Here is a 25,480-nt window from a genome sequence, read left to right as displayed (position 1 = left end):
TGATTCTGAAGCATCAGGGAGAGGCAAGAGCTGTATTAAATGTGAATACTATGCCAAGCTTTCTTCCTGTGGGCTTAAGATGCCAAGTCTCACCTGGCAAGACAGCCTAACGTTCAGCCTGGGAGGGAAAGCAGTATATAAGTACATGTTAAAATCCATTCTTATACAGATAGCACCTTAGTGAGAGTGTAAATTTAAGCAAGCACTTAAATCTCAGGACTGTCTGCGGGATTTAAGGTTAAAGACATATTGAAATTGTACCTTCCTGAACTTAGTCTTTTGTTACTTCCTTGCCTTAAAGAGAGAGCACACCTTCCAGGACAGCTGCCAGGCAGAATTCTCTCAGAATTCTCTCAGCAGTATCATGGCTGCTCTCAGCTTAGTGAGAGCTGAGGTATTTCAGATCTCAGAAAGGTGCTAGTAAATACTGGTGGCAGTCTCAGGTGGGCTCTACAGCAAGGAGCAGAGTCCTTGGCATCATCAGACTTTCTTGGCAAACTCCAGACACAGGTTGAGAAGAGTTACGTTATGAAACAGAGCTCTCAAATGCCTCTGTTCTCAGTTCCCTTCTCTAGATCTTTTGGGAGTGGGGGATAGGGGGAATAAGGAAGAGGTTTCAGATAAACCTGTCAGCTGAACCCGAAGGACACACATCTGTTGGCTTTCACTGGACACAATTTTCTTGAAGAGATTCCCATTACGGTGTAAGACTTGTACTAGAATTAGGCTAACTTTTTAAAAGTATGTTGGATTACTATTACAATCTGGCCTTGAATGTTTCCAGGGATGGAGCACCCACTACCTCTCTGGGAAATCTGCCCTTGTGTTCCACCACCTTCGTTGTAAAAAAATCTCTTCTAGTATGAATCTTCCCTTGTTTAGGTTAAAAACATTACAACAGGACTTACAAAAAAGTCAATCTGCATCTTTCTTATGAGCTTCCTTTAAATATTGACAGGGAGACCTTGTTGGCAGCAATAAGATCTCCCTGGAGAATTCTATTCTCCAAGCTGATCAAAGCCAGTTTTTTTAGCTTTTCTCAGCATTTCCTCAGCCTAAAGGAGATCTCTTGGTTGTATTCCAGGATAATTGAGGGGTACAGTCAGTGCAGTCAGGCCAAAATTCACACCTCTTGTAACCACAGCTGCCCTGCTCAGTCCTCCTTTAATCAATTAAGTAATTTGCACATATCTAAGTGTCTTTGTGTGTGGGAGTAGTACAGTCATGGTAATACCTCTTGCCACTCCACTCCTTACATCTGTTAACCTTCTTGTTTGTCATGTGTGTCACCTTGACAAGAGATTTCATATAAGGTATTTCCCTGTCTTTATGAGCATGAGCAACTGTGATAATAAAAATATTAGTTTCCTGTTCCTTTTAGTTGCCTGTTACTCACAGTGTCCCTTTTTCAACAATGTAGTCAACACAGAGGTTATAGAGAACTAGTTTCTTCTATCTGGGTGTTGCCAGTAATGCAGGGCAATAGTCTGAACAAAACTGCTGCCAAAGGAACAGACCCATTTAAAATAACCTATACTTCAAACTATCAAAGCTCTCCTGCAATCAAGAAGTTCCTCCTGTCTGCCTTCCTGGGTAGACCTAGTGCAGAATTACACTTGACCTTCTATATTAGCAAACAAAGTCAAAAGCATGGATTTGCCACATTTTGAGGCGAACCATTTAACAGAATACAAAGAAAATGGAAGAGAATAAAATCACAAAGTCATTTAGGTTGGAAGGGCCCTCTGGAGGTTGTTTGGTACAATTTCAAAGATGGACCAGGTTGCTCTTGCCTACTCCAAGGCTGGAGATCCCACAGCCTCTCTGGGCAGCCTATGCCAGTGTTAGGCCAGTAAGAGCAAATAAGCTTGGAAGGATATAGAAGCAAACAGACTCTTCTACTTTTCAAATTCAGCTTTGTTGCCAAAGAGATCAGAACAATTGTTGCAGATTTAAACAATAAAGTGATATTTTCCCGTAAAATCTTCAGGTTCTCACAACACTGTTATGTGAAGATCTGCTATATGTGCTGAAATCAATGCCTAATATATCTGGCAGATAAAAAATATGAAGATTAGGGAACTTGAGAAGCAGGATTTTTGGGTATATTTTTTGTCAGAATTTCCTGTTAAAGAGGGAAATTCCTTTATGCACCGTTTCTCCATCTGGACAATTGGTGGTGTTGACCATGTACTTTGTGATCCTATATAAATGTGTGCAGGTTCTATATGCTTTTATCTAAACATTAGTGGCTTTAGTATATCAACAGTCTTCCTGAAAAATCCCTTTTGTGTACGATATCAATAACACTCGGAGATTACTTGTCTACATGTGAGTAAAATGAGAAACGAAAAGCATCTTGCACCAAGCAGTCAGGAAGATGTTCCTAGCAGTCTGAGCATGTCTGCTGTGTTCCAGCCTGGGGCAGGTTGTCTCATGGAATCATAGAGCCCTGAGAATTCAGGCTACAGAAGAAAGTGCTGACACTTCCTTAAGGCAGGTAGGATGAGGAGAGAGGGCAATAAAACCATTTTGCATTTATATATCTCCTGAGTGAGATTTTCCTGCTTAGGACAACCTTCAGGCTGACCTCACAGAGCAAGTATCTTGAAACTGATGTTTTGCTGTATTAAAGAGAACAAATAACCAATTCTGACCAGGCATTAAGTTTTCTGCAGTGGTACAGGTTGGCAGTGCTATCGGTAGAGAACATCACACCCATCATCTCTCATTGTTAGCCCTTGTGTGCTCACACCTTGGCTTCAGAGAGTAATTGAGAGCTTTTAGTCCCCACTTCAGCATAGCAGGAAGCGCCTCCTAAATGAGTGTGAAGTGTCTGCTTCCTCCTATCTGGTTTTAACAGCATTTTTCCCATGGATGGACATGTTTTTGTAGGCTTTGTGGCTTTGAAAGCATGAGTCTGCTTTCAAGATTTCATTAAACTATGTATGAGTAATGGTATTGACAGGAAGAATCCCAGGATTTTTCTCTAATTTAACTTTTCTCCAATTTAAGTTCAGAAATGCCTAAAAGTCAGGCCTGACAATTTGTTCACCGGCATCCATCTCTGATAGATATATCACCTGCAGCCTCTTGAAACACAGGAATTTATCAGCTTACTACAAGTATCACTGGCACAGATTTATGTTTGTGATCCCCAGTTTACTCTCTTCCCTTCTTTCTCCCGAATATTTTTCTTTGTTAATCATCTGAGATTTAGGAAACTGTAAGCATGATTGAATAGCACAAAAATTGGTGAGTGGTCTTTTCTAGGAAGACCAGCATTAATTTTTTCCAAAGATGTGTAAATAAAAGAGTTCTCCCTGGTCTACGATCAGAGGCCCATTGGGTCTAACATGATAACTTGTCAAATCCAGAGATGGGCAGTGCTGATAAAATCTGGTGAAAACTATGGGACTCACATGTGTTCTATTGTCTTTGAAAATGTCTGTCTCTTTTTATTTCACTAATAGTGGTCTGAAAACTAATCCAACCAATGGATTGCTCTTGCATAATTTAGTGGTACTCAATCTTATATTTTACAGCAGTTTCTCTTCCTCCTAGGATCTGGATGGGCTGAGGGAAAAGAGTGAGGATTTTAAGAAGTGATGTCACATGCTGTTGAGTTACATAATGGCATCTAAAATTTCTATAATTAAAGAATATACTTAGGTAAAGTGTTTGAAGTGATCAAAACTCTTTTATTTGCTTTGACATGTGAATGATTTCTATTTCACTAGAAATGCTGCTCCTATCACTTTTTTTTTTCTGGCTCTAATACCAACAAAGAAAAATCTCAGATTGTTCAAAACCACAAAAGCCATAAGTAAAGGCAGAGAGGAGATTTAACAGGGGAGATTTGGATTAAAATGTTTAAAATATTTTCATTCTAGAGACAGAAGAAATTACACTGCTGCATAATTTCTCTTAATACTGGCTATATTTTAATAGGTTTATTTTGAAAGAGTCTAAAAGGTATCATGCCCTTAAGTGGAGAATTTTGTAACCTAATTTATCTTGCCTCTGATTAAATCTATCTATCTTATCTTTCTACCTACCTAACTCTTCTCCCTGCCTTATGCCTAACCCAGCCATTTTTGCCAGGGCAGTGGGAATGTGAAGTACCAATTAATTCCTAACAGTAGTGTTTCACATCAACTTTGCATGGCTGTAAAAGGAGCAAGGTAATGGAATCAGACATAGCCACTCATGAATAATTATCCAGCATCTTTCCACTCAGCATGGAAAGAAAACAAAAGTTCAACAGCCTTTAAAACACAAATAAACCTTCTAATACTTGAGGATTTAGAGGCTAGGCTTACATAAAAGGTCTGAGTATTGGACTAGACAGTATTAAATACAGAGGTTTTGCTCTTTACTTCTGGGAGTAGCTTTCTAAAACAGCACTTTACCTTGTGTAGTTCTGGTCTTGGAGATAAGAAACCTTTTTTTATGCTTGGGTCCACACAAATATGCTGAGTAATATGCTCGAATTCATTGATATGGTGCCTGGAATTCCCAGACTTCAGTGCAGAAGGGCAGTGAAGGCTGCTGACGAAAGTACCAGACCAGAAATCAGGTGAGTGAGGCTCTTTTCCAACCTCCACCATTGACACATTCAAGCATGTGGGTCTGCATCTTTTGCACCATCCTTTTTTATTTTTATTTTTAATTTAATTGAGATAATGAACTCTTTAAGGCTTGGAACTCTCTGCCAAGTTACATCTGCTCCTTGTCCAGACTGATGTATGTCTGGAGTGGGGACTTGGGAAGGGAGGCCTTGGCTGAATCTTGGCAGCACTCTTAGGGACAACAAGGAAAGTGTGTGGTGGCAGTGCAAGCAGCAGGGCTTTGCAAGGCAGGTTTCAGTGACTGCAGAGTTTGTTTTCTAGGAAATAGCGGTGTACGCGACACGCTATTCATAATTCATTCCGGATCACACGTTCAGAGCGAGTTAGTAGCAGCTGCATGCCGCAGACACGTGCTCTTCTTTGATACTGCTCAGAATCATTTAACAATCCTACTCAAGCTAGATGGGAGAAAAGAAACACAGCACACTCAGAGAAGATTTGCCAGCCTTTTCCTTTCCATCTGCTATCAGAAATATTTTTGAAAGTGATTCTTAATCCCTATCTTTTTATAGGGAAATTTAGGAAATTCTATCCTTCCTAGAACCTCTGAGTGAAAAGTAGAGGAAGGTGGCATTTTGATTGAACTACATCTGTTAAAACATCAGGAAATTCTCTATATAAGTGGCACCATCTCTTTGCTGTTGAACCAGCAAAGAAGAGGAACTAAGCAAGTCTGCATGAGCAGGGCACTGAGCAGCAGGAGGTTTCCTGCTTCTCTCTCAGGAGGACCTGGGGCTTGCCAAGACTGAAATGGGAGGTGAGAACATAGAACTCACCACAGAACTTTCTCTCTGAGGGAGAAACAATTGTAGTCTTACTGCTATGGAGCTTCCAGAAAAGTGTATTGTGACTCTAGTGAGTTCTACTATGTTCGGGCTAGTTTGTTTTGGAGTTTTGTTGTTTGTTTTGGGGGAGTGGGAGACGGCTGAGGGGTGTGGATGGGCAGAATAATATAAAAATCACAAGTCTAGTAATTTTTCACATTGTCTATCACTGCTACACACTTGCAGGAAAAAGTTAGGCTCTGAAGAGTTTCAGTAACATATGCTGGCAACAGAGGAGTTGGTTTTCTACAAAGCATCAGTAATTCAAATATGCCCAGAGATCTGTACTAGACCTGAATAAAGCACTGGGGTTTCTATTTACAAGGTATCTCTTCAAGTACTTTACCAACTTTCTTTTACAGTAGTTCATCTGATTGAGGTTTGTCTCTCAAAGCTGCTGCACTTCCATGAAAATGCCAGCATTTGCCCATCTGTGACTCGAATCTCAAAGCTTTGCCTTGTTTTTGTATTTATCTGTAAACAGTATTTTAACCACTTCTAATTTAAAAATAATTTAGTTCAGCCTATGTGTCCCTGGACTATTTAACAAGACAAATCTGTTTGCTGCAGCTCAGCCAAAGTATGGGTTAAGTGAAAGCTGCCTTAAATACTTAGCTTTATAAACATTTTATTATGTCAAGACCAATTTTCCAGGCTTTCTTAGAGATATGGACCCTGATTCAAACAAATGACTCATTTTTAATGTGCCGGTAATTCTGCTGAATTTTTGAAAGTAATACTGAATCTGTATGACTGATCAGATGATTAAATGTGGGCACATGATGCCAACAACTAGATAATGCTGGGGAAGTGAGCAAAAGCTAGGACTCTGTCAAAAAGCAACCTCTGCTATATTTCACTAAGAATCCTAATGGAAGATGTTTCAAGATCCTGTGAGCAATGATCATGAAAAGGAAATGAATTGCATGGGAAAAAAAGTCCAGTTCTTTTTTTATGGGTGTGGTGTAGGTATATGAGGGCACAATCAGATGTTAGCAGCAAGCGGTTCTCATTGAAGGCAGAGATGACCCTCTCAGCAGTCTGCCTTTCAGTGAGATGATAATACAATTGATAGAGAAGCTCACATCAGCAAACATGCTGGTTCACTCACAAGATTACTCAAATTCATGGTTTGTAGCTGAGACAAATGGAAGAAGAAGCCTTGTGGATAGACAGAGCTTGCTCTAGAATTGGATAAAAAGTCCACTAGCAGCTCATGGATCAAATGATTATGTAATGCCAAAAAATATATGACAGCTTGCAAAAAAATCTTGGAATGCTTTGTGGCACACAGACATGAAACAGCGTGTTAAAAAAAATGTGCAGTCATCTGTGGAAAATATGCTTAAGTTATTCGGTGTTGACGTTGCAATAAATAAATTAGAAGCTGATCTCTCAAATGTTAGTCCTAGCAGGCAGCCATGTGCTTTGACAAGGTAGTTACTGGGATAAGCAAGGCTGCATCAGAACTGGAAGTGGGGTATGGACAGCGCTCCTCTGGGCCACATGGCCTGCCAGGTGGTCACCAGGCAAGGGCTGGAATGGTTCTTTTTAGGTCACAGGCAAGCCTTCCAGTTTATCTAGGACAGATTAGGTCTTGTGAATTAATAGGAACATTGACACAGTAGAGAAGTGAATTTATTTTGCAAAGCTTCCTTGCTGCTCCCTAGTCTGGTAGTGAGAACTAAATGGGAACAGTATGGTGGGACCAAGGAATGCTTCATATTGCTCAGCAATGGCACAGTGGGAAATTCTTAACATATATAGATTCCTGATCCAAAAGGGCCCCAAGACTCCTGCAGCTTAGTATATGAGACACAGCAGAAGGAGCTGTAAGTGTGAAAGTTAGCCTTGCATCTCTGAGGGTCTGCAGAAATGCGTGCTTGATAGGGACCTTCAATATTGTCATTTCCCTGTCCCAAAGCACAGTCTTTGATATTCCTGAAAGTTGTTAAGGATCTCTACTGGTGAATATCATGAAAATTCTGCAGGAAATTTATCCCAGTACTTCACCATTTTTTATCTATATTTTTTCTTCCTAATGCCTAAACTAAATCATCTTCATCTTAAGCTTTTCCATTTTTGTCCTATCCATCACAGACAAATAAGCATTTAGAAATTTTCAGGCATTTTCCTTCTTTTGTAAGCTAACAACCACTAAACATTCAAACACCCCATGAGTCCTAGGCTTCTGTTTTCATATGCTCATGCTTTTGCTGCATAAATTCAATATAATTATTAATCTCATTTTCAGATGATGCCATACACTTTTATGCTATCAGTTCTGTCAAAAGCTTTAGGATTAAAGAAACTGAGAAAGTAATGTAATATTTAATACATGAAACATAAACTAACACATGGCAAAAGAAACCAGAGAATTTTAATTGTCCATTAATAAAAGGAGTTTCAATTTTTTTCTGTTAGGCAGTTGGTAACATTTTTTGGACTTTGCACAGTTTCTGTTCTAAACTGAATGGGAGAGTTTTGTAGCAATGAATGGTGGTGGTGTCATGTGTTAGGATTTTCAGGATCTCACCTCACCACCTTTGTTCTGGATTTATCTCCTGAGAAAATCACACTTCCTTCCTCTCTAACTTGCTGCAGGTCTATTTTTTTCCCTTTTTGTTACAGCTTCTACACTGTGACTTGCCCAAAGGTGGCTTAATTCATATGCTTATATGTGTGCAGCCTCTCTCAAACCTACTTTTGAAGACATTATTTCTGCAGCCTTTTGGAGCCCACCCTCAGTGAGGTTTGATTCACCAACCTCAGCTTCACAGCAGCCCCCAGGAATGAAATTGTCAGAGGTATGAAGGAGGCAGAGGGTGCTTGGTGGTCTCCAGCTCCTTTAGAAAGAGCATGCCCTGCTTACTTACCTTTGTTTTTGCAAGAGGAAACCCTCCAGTGTGTGGGAGTATTGAGTAGAAAAGTCCATAAGGAAACACCTGAAACACAGGGAGGCTTTGCCCTGAATGTAAAACTCTTTAACTTAACATGCAAGGCCAACTTTCCTCCCTGGGGCTTTTAAGCCAAGGTATTTGGTGTGTGTTCCAGATCATGTTTGTGTGCAGGCAATAATGCTTCTGCTTCAAGACAAATTAAAATGAGTACCTGTCCAACCTTTTGTAGTTTCCCATATGGGTGGGCTGGCTACAAAACCAACCTTGGACAGGGTGTGAGGTCGGTCTGCACACCTTCCACACACGTTCACACAGAGCTGCTGGGGTGTGGCAGGCTGTAGGATGATGCTGGCAGCTCCTACTTAGGATGAAGTGGAAGGTCCAGAATGCATCAAGTCCCAAAGGTGAGCAGTTTATGTCTGCAGCCTTAACTCAATTTCTCTCCCAAAGCAATACCATAGCAAAAATAATTATAACAGAATTCATCTACAGACCAACTTACTTCATATTTGACCATGGATTTTGAAACCTTGGTTTCTGACTCTGTGGGATATGTTCCAAAGAGATTTAAATTCTGGGAGCAGCTGAGTGTTTACCCTCTGATAGTTAAGTTTAGCACCTCAGAACAGAGGCACTCAAAATAACTCCTCACCCTGGAAAACTGGAAGCCCTGGGATCACTATAGTGCCTGTAAATGTTGAGCTCAGGATTTCCTGTTTTCACTGCAGGTTATGTGGATGGATGTCACAGATGATGTATTCCCTGAAAAGCCAGAGTTCTTAACAAGATGTCTAAAAATAAGGATGTTAAACCTCAGGCATTTCAGTGACTGCTTCCTTTTGGATAATTTCATAATTTTTTCATATTTTTTTCCAGAGTATGACTAGCAATGTGTTGTGGGCACTTTCCCTTCCATATTGTTTGCTTGGCTTAATCCATAGCTAGCAGTTTGTGCTTTTAAAGCATTATGGCCATAATTCTTGCCTACCTTTGGGCAGTGTGTAGCACAAAAGTCCTGTTAAGCTCCTAGATAGCCTAAATCTGGTAGTAAATATTGAGACCTTTTTGTGCCTTTGCTCTACAAAACCTAAATATCAAATATCAACATTATTATATAATTATATAAAAGTATACCCGCCTTATTTATAATTGCAACTGTTACAAATCAAAAAGAAAACCCAAAAATTATTTTAAAAATAGGCAGTATTTTGGAAGCAGAGGATGTTTTCATTCCCTAGTTAGGCAGAGGCTCCTGCACAGCTTAATTTGTGCAAGGATAATGGGAACATACAAAATTTCCACTGACAGCCATCTTTGTCAGTACTGGGTTTTGACTGGCTGTGAGCCATTTTAGGTATCCAAATTAGTGACAGCATAACTTATAAAACTGTGTTGGTAGCTCTTTTATGCAACTTCCAAAATAGTCTTTGTCATATAAGAAAGATGAGGATGAATGTTTGAGCAGGCCCTGTTGCAATTACATGAGAGTTAATGGTTTTTAACTTAACGAGGGAATCAAGCTTAGATATAAGGAAGTTTTTTCATTATGAGACTGGTGAAACACAAGAGCAGGTTGCCCAAAGAGTTTGTAGATGTCCCATCCCTGGAAATATTCAAGGTTAGGGCTCTGAGCCACCTGATGTAGTTGAAGATGTCCCTGCACACTGCAGGGTGTTGGACCACGTCACCTTTAAAAGTCACTTCCAGCCTAAAGGATTCTGTGTAGCCTGTCTTGACTCAGACCAACAAGACTGAGGGTATTTTTTTTAACATCAGCTCTCCTGTCTCTCTGAAAAAGAAAATATTTATTCCTGTATTTCTGTGGCTCCACTCTCCAATGTGTCAGCAGTAAGCAACTGGAATCACAACGTGGCCACTAGGTGCCAGTCTCCTGTTTAGACAGTCACACACTTTGCTTCCCCAGTAATTTTTTTATTCTTTATCTAACACCTCATGGAAAACAGCCCAGTTTGGTATTGGTGAGATTCCATTGTTTTGTGGGCAAGTAGAGATGTGATATTTACAGGAAGCATAACATACAACCCAGACTCATGAGGGCATCTGCCATGGCATGAGCTGCCACCATGGTGACACAGGGCAGTCAGAGCACGTTGCCACCCCCCTTGCTGACAGCACCATCCTGATTTCAAAGAGAAAGTTGTAGCATCTTTTCTTTCCATGGTACAATATTTTCTCCTACTGTACCCAATCTAGCCACAGTAGTGGCTTAGAGACTTTCAAAAACTCTGTCCTGACATGGAGGAGAGCAATGAAAAAGCCTTGTACTTTTTTTAATGTTTTTAAGGCTAAATTGGTGAGTCACATCTAGCACCTGTGACACCAACCCTGCTTTGAGCTACAGGTGGTGATCACCCCTCCCGTAAGCCAGTTCAGGGTTGGCAGCTGTGGAGGCCTTGCAGAGGGAAGATTTCCAGGGGGTTGCTGCAGAGCTGATTGCTTGGCATTGTCAAAGGGGCTCCCTACAGCCTCTTGCAGGTGAGAGCCATTCTCTCATCTGGTGCTGCACCAAGTACATCTCTCTGTTAACCCCTTTCAGCTGGGGCTGCAAAAGGCCCAGGAGGAGCCCTTTGAATCCTCCTGGGAGGTGCTTGCATAAGCAACAAGCAAGTACTTCTAAATCCAACCTCTTGTGCAGTCAAGGTTAAAAGAAAGATGGAAATATTCAGAAGGATCACAAGGTAAGTCATACCCTAAACCTAGAGAAAATTTGCTTTCTGCACAAGATGGAAAGAATGTTCAATATTCTAAAAGGTTTGCTAGCAATATTATGCAACAGTTTTTAGCTTGTTTTCTGCAGTATATTCAACGTCTTGTTGGATGATAAGATCCTCTCATATATTATAGTTTACTGTCTTCTGGCTCTATCATCTGTGCTGTATTTTCATTTCTTAGGTTTATTCAAGTGCACATGCTAAGTGTGGTTGGAGAACCAACTCAGTTTCTGAATTCAGACCTCAGACATAAAGGAAATATCTTTCATTTGAAACTGCTCCGTTTGAATATTATGTATCTACCTGCAGTACAAAGAATCCAAAGCACTCTATAGCATCTAACAGTGTGGAACTCTACACCTGCTGTTGAAATGTTAATGTAGGTATCAATCTCTGCAACTGTTTTGTAAGGCAAAACAAGTAGCTACTACTTCTGTGCCACAGACAAAGTGATTGTGTTTAGATCTTGTCTTTCTCAAGTATAGCGTTTTAACTTCGAGTACACAACTACCAGTATTGAGAGCTTGAATTGGGGTAAAATTAGGGGACAGGATTAAAAATCTGTATCTTAATATCTAAACTTTCCCAGGGGTGGATAATCTGTGAAATTTGGAGTGCTGGGCTGTTGTTACGATACTGTGTCTGTTGGCCAAGAGATGGTCCCCCAGAACTTGTCTTTGCAGAGTTCAAAGCAGGCTGTTTGTGAAATTTCAGCTCACACCTTGAGCCATGTTCTTCCCTCTAACCTTGCAGCTCAGTGAGTCCAGCACTCAGCAAATGTGTGTAGGGGTGTAAAGAATGGGGGGACAGAGCTCAGATCTGTGTAGGCTCTTAGAGTTTTGTTCTTTGTGACATCAATGACTGTGGAAATGGCATCTCTGGGTTAAGAAAAGGGTGAAACATTTCCACTGCCCTTTCTAGTGTCCTCAATACTTTGTCATGAGACTTTGAGGTCCTCAGCATTAGGAAATCTTATCAGATATTTTTCTATGATTGGACTGATGGCTTATTAAAATTCAGCCCTTCAGGAGATTTTGGTTTGGAGACTCAATAACAGTGAATTGCCAGAAATCACTAATCACTTCTGGAAATCTTCCCTAGCAAGTATCCATGTAATAGGCACCAAACTGCATAAAAATTTAAGGGAAAATGAGAGGAGAAAGGCAGGACTTGTGTTCAGGGCAGGTATTCTGTTAGCAAATAAGGATGAAAAATAACATTCACCCCTGAGGGCTTATTTTCACTTGCTCCATTTCTAATTCTTAAGTGATGTGTGGCAATTGTGTGCTGCCATAAGCCTGATCCTAACATCAGCTGTGTGCAATTGAATGTTTTGGGAGAGCACAAAAAACTGTTTCCTAGGGAGGGAAAGTTAAAGGTGATTTTAAAACATAGAGCTAGCTGGGAATCAGAAGATATCCAAATCAAGGTTTGTGATTATTTTTTAAAAAATATATTTATCAATCAGAGCTTGAAGCATTTTTATATTTAACTTGCAGTAAAACCTCAGTGGAGTGAAAGAGGCAGTGTGACCTCTTCCTCTTCCTTCCTTCTGTGTTTCAGATTGAGGTGCACGATTTTCTGGAAAGATGGAAAAACCTTTTCCTGTCTTGATGCATTAGGTGCAAGCAAGCTCCCTAAACAGATTACTTGCAGTTTAGCAACATAAATGCCACTCTAACCTCAGGATAATTCAGAGGACACTGATTTGAGTGCAGTAAATGGTTTCCTCCATAAAGCCATCCTTTCCAGAATAGGAAGCACATCTCGGGTGCTGAATGGAGCCTGGGGAGGTGAATGTTGCCACTTCATCTGCCTCAGAAACAAGAATCCAGGATTTCTGACCCTTTTCCCCATCTTTCATTGAGCAATACAGGCAGCTGCCTGTTTGTGAGGAACTTTGATATACAGAGAATTTGCAATGCGGTAGGAGTCCATTTCTGCACCTCTTCTTCCAGTGAGCGCCAGAACTGAGTTTTAATGTGAAATGTTGAGCTGAGTATGTGATAATCAAGCTCTTCATAATCCAAGATTGTGGATTCCAGATCTAAGCTGTTCATAACACAGTGTCTCACTGAGGTGAAGATTTGCAGCAGAAAAATTAGCTTATCTTTAACCTGGCGTTGTGGGTTGACAAAATTTGCATTTTGCAAACCTTTTGTCTCAGTGCAAGTGCTGACAGAGTACTAGGATTTCTCTTTTTTGTTTTTTAAATTTCTTTTCAAAATAGTCATTAAAGTTGGGGAGGGAGGAATTGCCAACCGTATTTTAAAGGAGCTGTAGCCATGGTAACTGAGGTACCTTCAGTTGCCACGGTAACAAATGCAGCTCCACTGCCTTGCTGTAAAGCCAGACAAATCTACTCATGATCTGTTGATTTTAAGATGATTTATAATTTGTTGAGCTATTTTAGGCACTTAAATGCATAAATCAAAATGTCTGTTAAAACGACCAATACACTGTACTATTTATGAATTATTCACCCCATTCTTATTTCACCAACTGGATTTTTTCCCCCCATCAATGTATATAGGATTTTTCCACTCCCAGTTTTTCTTATTTATTGTTTAGAAAAGGATCTTTCATCAGAAACAGATGATTCATATTGCTGCTTGTAAATCTCATTTATTTGAGGAATTCTAGCCCCCTCCCATACCTCCCCTGCTCGGTCCTGCAGACTCTAAATGGAGCTTTATGTACTTCTGCCCTGAAACAACAAAATATGCTTTGCTAAAAATTTGCTAATGAATTAAATCAATACAATTTGGAATGAGTTCCATCTCAAACAATCAATACAGGCCCAGTGATGTACAACAGGCAGGCAGATAAATTGGTCTAAATAAATTTACAATTGATTTTACTTTTAAAACCAAATTAGGACACTTACAGTCTTAACAAATAAGATAAACTGCAACTTATGCAAACAAGAGTATTCCTGGTTTTGTCTTTTTTAATATTAGTAGTGAACCTGTTACCTTTTAGAGCTCAGTAACTTTTGCTCCTGGGGTAATATGCATGATTTCTTGGCCTAAAAGCATGGGCAAAACAGGTCATGTTTATTCATTTCCTCAGATTGTTTTTGCTAGTAACTTGTGATAGCCTCTGCTTGTTAATGAGCACTAAAGCATTGCATAATTCAGTGTAAGTTATGTAATAGGTTTGCACTCAAATAGGTTTGTGTCGTGGTGTGGATGTGCATGAGGGCCAGGACCTGCTTCTGAAGGCATTGCTGGGTTGGGTGGGCTCAGCAGCACCGTGTGCCTTTGTTTCCCTCTTCCCATCTGAATTCCCCACTTTGCCACTGGCTTTTGTGCCCAAAGAAGAGTAGAGTCTTGAAGGAGAATGCCTTTTGTCCAGCTGGGGCATTGTGTTGAGCCTACACTGCTTGATGTTGGCAGGAGCATGTCCAGAGCCACGCAGTCTGAGGTCATCAGAGCTGCATGGGCATCGAGGGCTTGGAGCTCGAAGGATCAAAGCTGTGACAGTGTGCCCAAGTCTGCAGGATCTGCGTTCCTAATCTGCTAATTTGGAGGTATTTCCCCTGCACCGATGACTCATGCAGAGACATGCGGCAGGCACATCACTGCCAGGGGGGCGAGATGTAGAGATTCAGAAATATGCAGTGCCTGCTGCATTCATTTCTTGTGTCTCCAGCCATGATTTTTCCATAGTTACGCAAAGCTTACAGTCTGAAACCAAGTAAAAAGTCTGAAAAGCTGAGTTATAGAAAGTTCTCTCGGGTCTGTTAATTTTAAGTAGTGGTGTCAGCAATGCTGTAAGACTGATAAGGTTAAGAACTGTGTTTAAAACCCCGTAGATACTTAGGCAGATGTTATGGGATTTAAGACAGCCATTGGGTTTTAAAGGTGCTTATTTTCCCTGAACAACACATGCTTGCTCAAGAGCATGATGTTACCGTCTTCTGATCTAGTATAATGACCATTAGCAGTCGTTCTCCTTGCTCAGAAAACCCTATTAATTCTTCACATGCATGCACAACTCACACTAGTATTAAAGATGAGCTCATACTAGTATTAAAGATGAGCAAATCAGAGTTATTAGGGGGTGCTTTACCCCTAGGATTTTAGCATATCAGATGCTGAATTCTTACAGATGCATATCAGATACATCATTCTTAAAAATCTTGGAAGTGAGAAATTCCAAAAGGTGTGTTTGTACATCCTGCTGCAACTGTAAGGATCTTCCAGGGTGTTATAAGGGGTTTGTTTCACTTCCTTTAAGGGAGAATTTCAGAGTGAAAGAATTTAATTCAATTTTTTTTAGCCTCATCAAGCTTTCATTCCATTATATTCCTATTTACATGCTGCTTAGTTTTGCTTGACCTTTTCCTCCTTGGTCAAAGTGCCCTTCAGATTGTTGCAAAGTAGTTTTTTGCCTCTCTAGTCTGTTGCTTAGCAGAGATGGGAATATTGAATTGGTTCAATCTGTCTGCTTAGTTTCAACTATTCCAGCTTCCAGATGTGTCTTTTGGTTTTAGTGATGATTGCCTAAAAAATAAGGATTGGGAATGCTGGGATCTCTTCAAAGTTCAGTTTAGACTGTAATGTTTTTATTTTCAATATTAACCCTTAAATGTTATTGTTCTTATTGATGGAGACAATGAGATATCTTGCACAGGCAATTAATAGAATGTTATAAGGGTTTTATTTCTCAATACCTCAGTTAAAAAAAAAATCTAATAAGTCTGCCGCTTTGTCTGCCTTTCTAACCTACTCAACAGGAGCTCAAGTACAAGATGTTCTTGTCTGCTGCAAGTGACAGATTCATTGCACACACCCAGCCCTCCTCTCCCTGCCAGACAGGGAACTGTATTGAGATAGTCAAGCTGCCTGAACATGGAGAGCAACTCTGTGGCTTGTGGATGCAAGAAGCACAATGCAATGTGTTTATTAGAGTGTCATGCTCTCCTAAGTGGACTTGGATCTCTGTCTGGCTCCCTGGGATTAAATATTTTCAACATGGAAATTTTCAACATGACTGGAGTGTTTCCCTTCCCAGCTCTCACTTAGGTGTCCTGGTAGCCACATGGCTGAACTTCCCTTGGGAGATGTTTGGAAAATGACCTGGTTTCATTAATCTCATGGTCCAGGAACCCTGGATATGCCACAGCCATTAATGCTAGAGCCAAAATACAGCCTAATTGGGTCAAAATGGGGAAGCACAGAGATGTTATTTTGTAACACATGCCTTTGTGTTTTTCAAAAAAACCCATGTAGTGGAAGGTGATATGTCAGCAGTTTCAAAAAAGGGAGACCAATCTCCTTCAGAAAGGCAACACTGGAATTTGCTTTCATGCCCGAGACAGTAAATTTCATAACTGTTGATTTTTCTAAGTTCCAAATGGCTGTTGGGCTGACTTTAGACCTTGGTCTTGCAACCAGAAATTCTAGTAGAGCCTCTGGTTTATTACAAGCATCTAGCGCTTAGCAAAAGTGCTGAGAGTGGAAAAAAAGGTGGAGAATTCAAGCATTTTAGCTAATGGTGATGAATGAATGGTGGCTGTGAGAGCTGAAAAACTCCCCTCCTTGTGCTGTATGTAGATGATCTCAGTCTCAGTGCCATCAGCCTCTGCTTAGCATTTCCTTGTCTGCCTTATTTTGACTGTCTTACCCCCTTACCTTTATTAGATTTGTATTTGCAGTCAGTTTCCGCATTCTGGGATCCCTTTCTCATCTGTGCCCATGTGTGTAAGGGTTGCAGGAGTTGTTTTTAGGACCTTCTGCTATTTCAAATACAGAAATAGATTTGAGTCTTCTGAAAAGGGAATAAATTCTTCTCATGCTACTAGGGACATGTATCGCTGGGTTAAAAAAAGAGTGCTGATGCCAAGTGAGTCTGTAGCTTGGCAGAAAAAAATCTTTTTGCTCTCCACACTCTGAAAAAGATTACTATTGTTTGGAAGCAAATAAATACAAAATGGGCAGAAGGTGATGTGCCTAAATGGATTACAGTGGATAGCTTTAGAATAAGGCATCTCTCACCCTAGCAAATGAATTGACAGAAGCTGTTGTGTTTTTCTGGCAGCCTTTTTTTGCTATGTGCACTGCAGCACAAAAGCTAAATTCTCTAAACTTACCCTCACTGCAGTGCTGGTGAAGCTCCTTTTGAGGGATCTCCTGTGGGAATACCTGCTGTATTTCAGCTGGCTGGTCTGGGGGAAGGTGAGCAGCACAGCCCCACCAGATGCTTGGCTGGAGATGTTAATGTGCTCTGTGACCAAAGCTTATGGCGATTTGCATTAATAAGGGCAACTGCTCTAAAGGAGGGAGTATTTCCATGGGCTGAGTGCAAAACTATGCTTTCAATTCTCTTGTTTCCTGCAGCCAATTTACCTTTATTTTGGGAATGTTGAGGAGCAGTGTGCATGTAAGTGGGAAGGAGCAAGAGATGAAAACAAGGAAACATGACATTGTGCTAATTAGCTTTCTGCTGCTTGGCAACAACTAAATACTACCTGGGAGCAGCAGAAGGAAGACTGAAAGGAAAAGCAGGGAGCTGAACTTAGGATTTGAAATTTTTGGTTTTTTAAGTCCTCAGCTCCTTGTTCTCTCTTCAAATCATAAATGGAAGAATAAGGATCTGAGGGAGATTTTTCCCTGTCCTTGCATATTTTCTTTGGGAACATATAACTGCCAAATGATGTATGCTCATAGTATACCAAGTCTTGTGCATTGAACACAAAGTGATGGTGTCATGAGACATGGTTTTCCCTTCCCCAGCTGATGGATATTTCTAGATACATATTACTTCATTAGCATGATAATTTTGCTTGGTTTTGGATAGCTTATTTGTTTGCTTGGTTTATTTTCATTTTTTCCAGTAAAACAAATTGGGGAAATCTATATTTTTATATACCTTGCTCAGAGAGAGCTCTTTGTAGAGCTTTCAGATAAGTCTAAAAGAGGAAGATCTGTCATGTTTTTTCTCCCTGAAACCAGCAAGGTTAGGCCAGAAATGGCCAGGTACTCTGTGACACTTGGAAAAGAATGGGAAAAGAATATAGTTATTTTAGATAGAACTTGCTTGAAATGAGAGACTGTCAAAGGAGAAAGCACATTAAAATAAAATCTTCATTGCCATTTTATGTAATCATCTAGAACATGCTGCTGAGACCTAGAGAGGATTACAGGGACTCCCTGCAGCCAGGTTTGTGCCTGATGGCATCTACCAGGCTCCCTGGAATGCCTGGAGCTGATTCTCAGCCCACCTCCCCTATGATGCCTCAGTGAGGGGTGTCTGGCTCTCCTTTCACACACCTGCCCTCGGCTGACCCAGCTGTTCCCTGCACCATGGAATTACATTGGTCAGTTTTATGCCTTTACCATTTGTAAGTGGCACATTAATTTTCAGTCTAATCCCTGCTGCACAAGGCATACTTCTGGCAGACTTTGATATTAATGCTTTGTAGGATGTCAGATGTGTGAGGCTGCCTACCAGATATGAGGAATGAGTGGCTTTTTTCATCCATTATGATGGGCTTTGTTGTTTTAAAGAAAAAATGTGGCCAGGTCAAGGGTACATTTGTGTGAGAAGAACATCAAATGTAACCAACCTACAATGAAATTAAAGACAAACTCTTAGGGGTTGGACAACAATACATTAGTGAGGAAAGCAAGGTATTCCTGGAAAATTCGTAGACCAGTGTTAGGTTTTGGTGTTCGGTGCTCTTCCCTAGAAATCAGTGTTTCAGTTGTGAAGTGACATTGGCAGCAGATATGCAGCAGGAGCAGCTCTGCTGGGTTTGATCCTTCCAAACCCTTATCCTGATGGACTGAAGGTCCCACTCTGGCTGTTGGGTTCTGTGCCTGGGGCAGGGTGCAGTGAGGCAGTGGAATTCCTGAATGGAAGCCCAACTTCAGACACTGTATTTGAAAGTTCCACAGTGCTGAGCAGTAAATCCTATAAATAGAGTCCTATTACTTTGTCTCTCATCTCACACACTGTTAGGGAGGTTCTGATCTGCTCACACAAACCCCAGTCCAGTGGAACCTACCTCTACAGCACTGAGTCAAACTGCAGAACTGAACTTTCAGTTTCAGCTAATAACTTTTTGCACTTAATTCCTTGTAGGGTTTTGACCTAATTGAAATAGGGGAATGGCAGGTAGTTGGGGAGGGGAGAAGAAGAGATGGTGTTCTGCTCATTTTTCCTAGAAATCAGTGGTAAAGATTAGTAGTGTTTTGTTAAACAGCTTTCCTCATGAGCATATCTCAAACTGATTTACAAAAGAGATGGGCTAGCATGAATTCCCCATTTGTGGTTGGGGAGGACCGAACTGCAAAGATGAAATTGTATTTGCTCACTAGTGAAGTATATGTGCTTCTAGGAAAGAAATAAACACAACCCAGAATGTAGTGTGGAATGTAGATATGGCAAAAACGTCCCTTGAGAGCAGGTATTCCTTTTAAGCTACAATGTCAGTGAGCATTCAGGCATGACTAAACATGATTCATTAAGTCTGTTTCTTTGAAAATTCTGTTCAGATAGAACTAGAAATGGGGCAGTAGCCAGGCAACTTCCAAATATCAGAGCACTGTGGCTTATGATGCCTCTATTCATTTGCTGCATTAATGGTACAGCTTAATGGAACTGTAAAGAAAAGGCAAATGTCAGTCTTTAGTAGCTTTAGCCTGATAGACATGTATTGAGTCTAGGGTCATTCAGAAAACCAAGTTCTGTCGTCCATTTCCTGCTGGTTTAAAATTGGAACAAGAGCGCTCTTCTGCACCTCCAAGGATGTCATGACTCTGAAAAAGAATAGGGCCTGCTGCCTTATTTTTCCCTGACTCATTATTTAAAGAACTGGTGAGATTAGTAAAAGATACAGGCTTCACAATTTCATGTGTCAACTTGTGGCTTATTTAAAAGGACCAATGAAGTGGGTCAAGACAGCTTTGCTTTTTATTGTCATTATGATTCTAATACTAGCAGATTTCAGGAAAGAACTTAATGTTTAAGGCTGCATTCAGGGCGCAGCTCAGCTGGGGCTTAAAATCAGTATGTTCACCTCAGACCAAACTAAGGGGAAAAAGGACATTGGCAAGATAACAGGAATATCACAACAGAAGATAATGCGGCCCCCTAAGAAACCAATTCCCAAGCAGTTAATAATGAGTAGCAAGACTGGTGGGAGAGCAAGGACAAACTCTATGTGCTGTGTTTACAAATCTGCTCATTGGCTCTATTCTGGAAAAAAAAATCAAGTTTTTCTGGTGTGCAGAATAGAACTTTTGGAAATAGGTAGAGATTTAGCAAACTGGATGATACAGTTTTCTTGTCAGGCTGTCCTTTTAACTTGGGCATCAAGATACTCATAATCGACTTTTTGTCATAGAGGGTTATATTTACAAAGCAGTGTGCACACTTTTTTTTTGTATTTTAACCTGGGGCAAAAGTAAGGTGCTCCTTTCAAAGTGGCTGAACAAAAAGCTAGTGTGGAGTTTGTCTGCTTATTGCACAGGAGTATGTGTTTAGAAGCATTCAAACACAATTGAAGGACTGCTTTCTTGTGGTCAATTTATTCCTATTCATATGGAATAATAAGAAACCCATGTATATAATGACTTTTGCAATTTATATATGTATTTTTAGCCATGTTCCAGGGGAGATGAATTTACTCTGAAGTGATTTGCCTGAGTAAAATGAGGAGCTCCTTGAAGTGTCAGGAGCTACAAAGAAGGCCTTGGAGTTCAGTGCTTTAGCTGCAAGACTATTATTCTTGTCATATTTTTCCTCCTTTCAGCGAAAATATCAGTGTAGGCCACAGTCATGCTGTTTTTGAAATTGGTGGATAATTTGTGGCTTGTTTCAGTGGTTAGAAAATTTATTTTCTGGTGTCCATGGAGCAGTGAATTGTGTGTTCTGTCCAAAGCTGTTTTCAGTCATTAGAACAGTTGTGAACCTTTCATTATTGAGCCAGACTCACTCATAAAAGCTCATTCCATAGCTTTTTTTCTTTCTCAGTTTCTTGTTATGCGTTTGACGTGGAGTTTACAGTGCATGGAAAATTTATCCTTTCTACCTGTAAACAACTGGCTACATTTTGAAGCAGTTGTTGAAGTGATCCCAAAAATGTGAGTTGCTGCAGAGATGGAGAGATATCTTTGTGTCATGGAGGCATGTTGGTGATGGATGAAAACACCAGGCAGCTCATCTGGCATCAACCTGTACTCAATATAAAGACAAAGCTCTTTCATCTGTAAATACAGCAGGGACCTCTGGAGACCCCACATCTTTCTGTTTATGTGGAAATCTCATATCCTATGAGAATAGAACTAGTGAAAGCTATTTGTCACAATTTTGGGTAGGACAGTAAAAGATTACAGAGGTATCTGTCTAAACCACTACCCAGACTTAGCAGCTTGGTTAATTCACTTGCTTCTAAAGAGTAATTGGTAAATAGTTTGTTTTACCAGCCTGAGGACTAGAATATCAAGTAAGTCCTGGTTTCATCCCCTTTCCACTGTCCTATTTTGCCAGGGAATATGCACTCAAATACACATAGCCAGAAATACTGTTCCTTCATGGTTGGGGAATACCTAATCTTTTAAAATAGATTCCTGACTGTCATGCTGTGGGTTTCTTGAGGGCAGAACATGATGTCCCATATGTACGAGGGACTGCTGAGAAATACCATCAGTGAGACAGGCAGTGAAATTCCTGGGCACAGTCAGGACTGGATAATGCCAGTGATGGAGAAAAGCAGCCAGTTCCTGGTGGGAGAGAGGTGGGGAGTTGGCAGTTGTTCATTTTTTTGCAAGGGGAAAGAGAAGCACAGTTAAAAGAAAGATACCTGTACAGTTCTTGCTCGCCAATTCCCACTTCACAATTCATGTAGCAAGTTGGCATTATGGACTTAGTATTCAAAATACTGGCCTTCGTGTGTTTTTTAGGTCTGTGCAACAAAGATATCTATATCTTCCTCTGTTGTCCTCCAGTTTATGCTGAACTGTAATACCCTCGGGAGAACAAATGCCACAACAGCAGGTTTATAGTGTAATTTGGGTTTTGGTTATGCATGTAAAGTCCAAGGCCTTTATCTTTATTAGGGTACAGCTGGCATTAGTTTTATACCAGCCAAACTAGGGCATTTGACAGCAGGTACCAGAAGGCAGAAACCTCACAGCTAATGCTTTGCCTGTGTACTGCTCATCTTGATAAACTGAGAGAAATATGTAAGCTTAATAGCTCTTCATGATCTCACGTATCCCTTTGCTTTAATGAAGCCCCAGAACCATCTGCACTGATCTTTCACCGAGTCTCAGCTAAGGCATCCCTCCTAGCTGTTACCTGGAAAAGTCCTGTGTTTTCCCAGTGTGCTGTACCCTTGGTAATCCCTGTTAAATTGGAATTGGTGATGGTGCGGAGAGGAGGGGTCACTGAAACAGGGCCAAAACTGCTGAAATTATATACACAAAAATTAATATTTGACAGCAGATGCAGCCACCCCTCAGAAGCTTTCAGACTTCCTGAACCCCCTCTCTCAACAGAGAGGTTCAGCTATCTATCCCTGATCCACAAGTTCTCATTTCAAATGCCTTCTGCCTGACACCATCCACCACCCCCCAGCATCCTGCATATTTGCAGATATTGTCACAGAAAATTGATGTCATGCAATGATGTGAGAAGTTCTGCATTTGATAAATTGTTGTGTGACTCCATTTAACAAAAATGTTCTTTCCTTAATGTTCCTTGAAGCCACAGCAGAATTTCCAGCAGTGTGGAGTTTTGGCATGAGGGTCACTAAGAGCCAGAGGGGCTCAGTGTGGAATTGAAGTGGCATTTCTGTGCATTGTGTGGTGGGGGAGCAGCAGAGAAGGGTGGGCTGTCTGTGAATGTACTCTGGAGCAGTGGGCATACTCGAGGGAATTGGAGTGTAAGTAAGGGGTGGGACACATTCCATTTGCTTGTTTGTGTTCAGTGTGGCTAGAAAAGGTGCATTATCTTTTTATGTGAGCCTCATGTTTGTTGTGGGTTGAGCTTCCTGACAGGAGAACAAGCCATGGCTGGCTTGTGTTTTGCTCAGGGCTGTGTAGCCCTGAGTGGTGACACACGTTCAGGCTGTGTGCCATGCACACCTGATGGCACGTGGAGCACGCTCCCATTACTCCTTGGAAAGCTGCTCAGTGTGTGCAGCTATACAAAACCACTGACCCTCACCACATGTAATAGAGCAGGGAACAGGCCATTAAAAAGGAGAGTAAGCTCACCAAAATGTGGGATAATTAAAAATAATCCAGCTTTCCAGAGAAATATACAATGTGAAGACATTGCCACCTGGTAAGCTCTGGAGAGAGGACTTCTCAGCATGTACTGATTTTCCCTTTCCTCAGTTTCCCGTGTTTGATTATAATGGGGAGCACCCACAGCAGACCATTTATTCATTGTAGAGTGGTTAGTTATATTTCAAGATGTTTAGGGATATTTTATTTTTCCAAGAGATTTCATTGTTAGGTGACAACAATCCTTATGCAGCCCATAAAAAAAACCCCAAACAAAACAACAGAGCTTTGATCTTGTCTGCATTTTTTTAGGTTGGCAAGAGAGCATAAGGATCCATTTGGGTACCACAGCAGCGTTGCTGTTCAGCATTTTATTGCTTCCTATGCTCAAAGCAATTTCTGTGGATTCATGTGAGTGTTGACAAGCTGATCCTTAGAATTTACTTCTGAGATTGCTGGATAACTGCTGTTAGCTCATGTGACAGACCAGGAAAAGGAAGCAGGTGAGAAGCAACACTGAACCCTGGATAAAGGGAAAACCAGAAGATTCCAGCTCATCTTCTGTTGCTTCAGACAGTGTTTCATTTCAGTTCCTGGTTTTAAACATCACAGAGCTGCACTTAGAGTCTAAGTACAAGCAATGAGGTAACTTAATAGCAAAGCTATTTGGACCGGCTGAAATCACAGCAAAATTGCAAAATGATCTCTTGGAAAAAGTAAACATCCCAGAAATCAGTAATCAGAAAAAATCACAGGGCATGCTGAATTTGCATCTTACAGGGTCTGCAATAAAAGCCAGTGTGAGCTTTGTGTTAAAAGTCATGCCCTGCAGAACCAAAAGCTCTGGAGGACCCACAAGGGGCGTTTGGTGGCCTGGCCTGCACAAGTTGCACTGTCTCTATAATTACAGTGTATTTCCCTACAGACTGGGCACTTTGAGCATGTATCAAGTGTGCTGCCAAAGTGCAAACTGTGATCTGTTTGTAACTTATTTTCTGGCCTGCTAAAGGAGCCATCTTAGCAGGAGCTTGTAAATGTGGCTTATCCTGTTGAGATTCCATTTCCTGGACCCTTACAGTCAGAATTGCTTTTACAAACCAGCCGTTTCCCTCAGCTGGCGCTGCTGCATTATTAATGTGCTTGCCTTGCTCTAGGAAGATACTTTGCCACTGTAAGATGAAGTTTAGGTGACAGGCTTTCATGACTGCCCTCCCCTATCCCCCCCATAAGCTGCTGCTACTAGCTGGAATTTTAAGCTTTTATATTTAATCATTAAATTTGCATCATCTGCTATAACTTAAGCCTTGATGGATGGGCTACTGCAAGTACTGTATTGGCCAGGCTGCTCAAGCATGTTATCATCTGCATACATATTGCTGGGTGCTGCACTCCACATGCATCTCCCTGGATTTAAATTAAACTTGCCTTCCGTTGTTGTTATTCCAGGAAAAGCCAGGAAGACAAAATATATTAAGGCTGATGTTATGATTAACAATAGATTTCCTTTGTTATTGACAAAATAATTACTACTGCTTAGTAAAAGCACACGGTAATACAACCTGACAGGAAAAACATCTCTAGAGAGATGACTTGGAAAAGAAGCCCAGAAAAGTGAAAAGATTTGCTGAGCTCTCACAGCAGGAGGTTAATGGCAGAACCTGCTGGTCTCCTGACCTGGCAGGGCAAGGTGTCTGGAATAGATTCAGTTAGCAGAAGTTGCACTATTTTTTTAACTTTGCTGTCATTAAGAAAGGGTTTAATGTGAGTTAATGTGGCTTTGTGTGCAGGAAGGAAGGAGTGTTATAAATAACCTTGCCTTGCATTGTGCTGCACCTTCTCTCTGTGGATATTGAAGCACTTGACAGATTAATTAAGATGCATGACTCTCATAGGAGATCCATAAAGCATCAAAAGCTGTTGAGTTACCCAAACCCTATTGACTTTTGCATGTCATCTGAGCAGCTTTAGGTGACTGGGAGCACCCTTAAGCCATTGCCCGTGCAAAGAAGGGTTCATTGGTGTAAATCCACGTGAGCATATTTAAATCATAAGGGTGGTTATTGATTCCTCTACTTGGAAGTGGTGACACACCAAGCTGTGGGCACATGATAGTTGGGAGGCTCATTCAGGTAATCACACTGCAACAAGTGT

General features: G+C 40.8%; 1 protein-coding gene across 6 annotated transcripts in view; it reads right to left on the bottom strand.

The window, feature by feature from the left end:
• KCNC1 (potassium voltage-gated channel subfamily C member 1) overlaps window positions 1-25,480 on the bottom strand; it is a 122,890-nt gene that overhangs the window by 39,193 nt on the left and 58,217 nt on the right. The window lies entirely within an intron of this gene.

Source organism: Melospiza melodia, chromosome 6, assembly GCF_035770615.1.
Source record: "Melospiza melodia melodia isolate bMelMel2 chromosome 6, bMelMel2.pri, whole genome shotgun sequence".
NCBI classification, from domain to species: domain Eukaryota; kingdom Metazoa; phylum Chordata; class Aves; order Passeriformes; family Passerellidae; genus Melospiza; species Melospiza melodia.
Note: the sequence above shows the minus strand (reverse complement) of the source record. Positions and strands in the feature narration are given on the sequence as shown.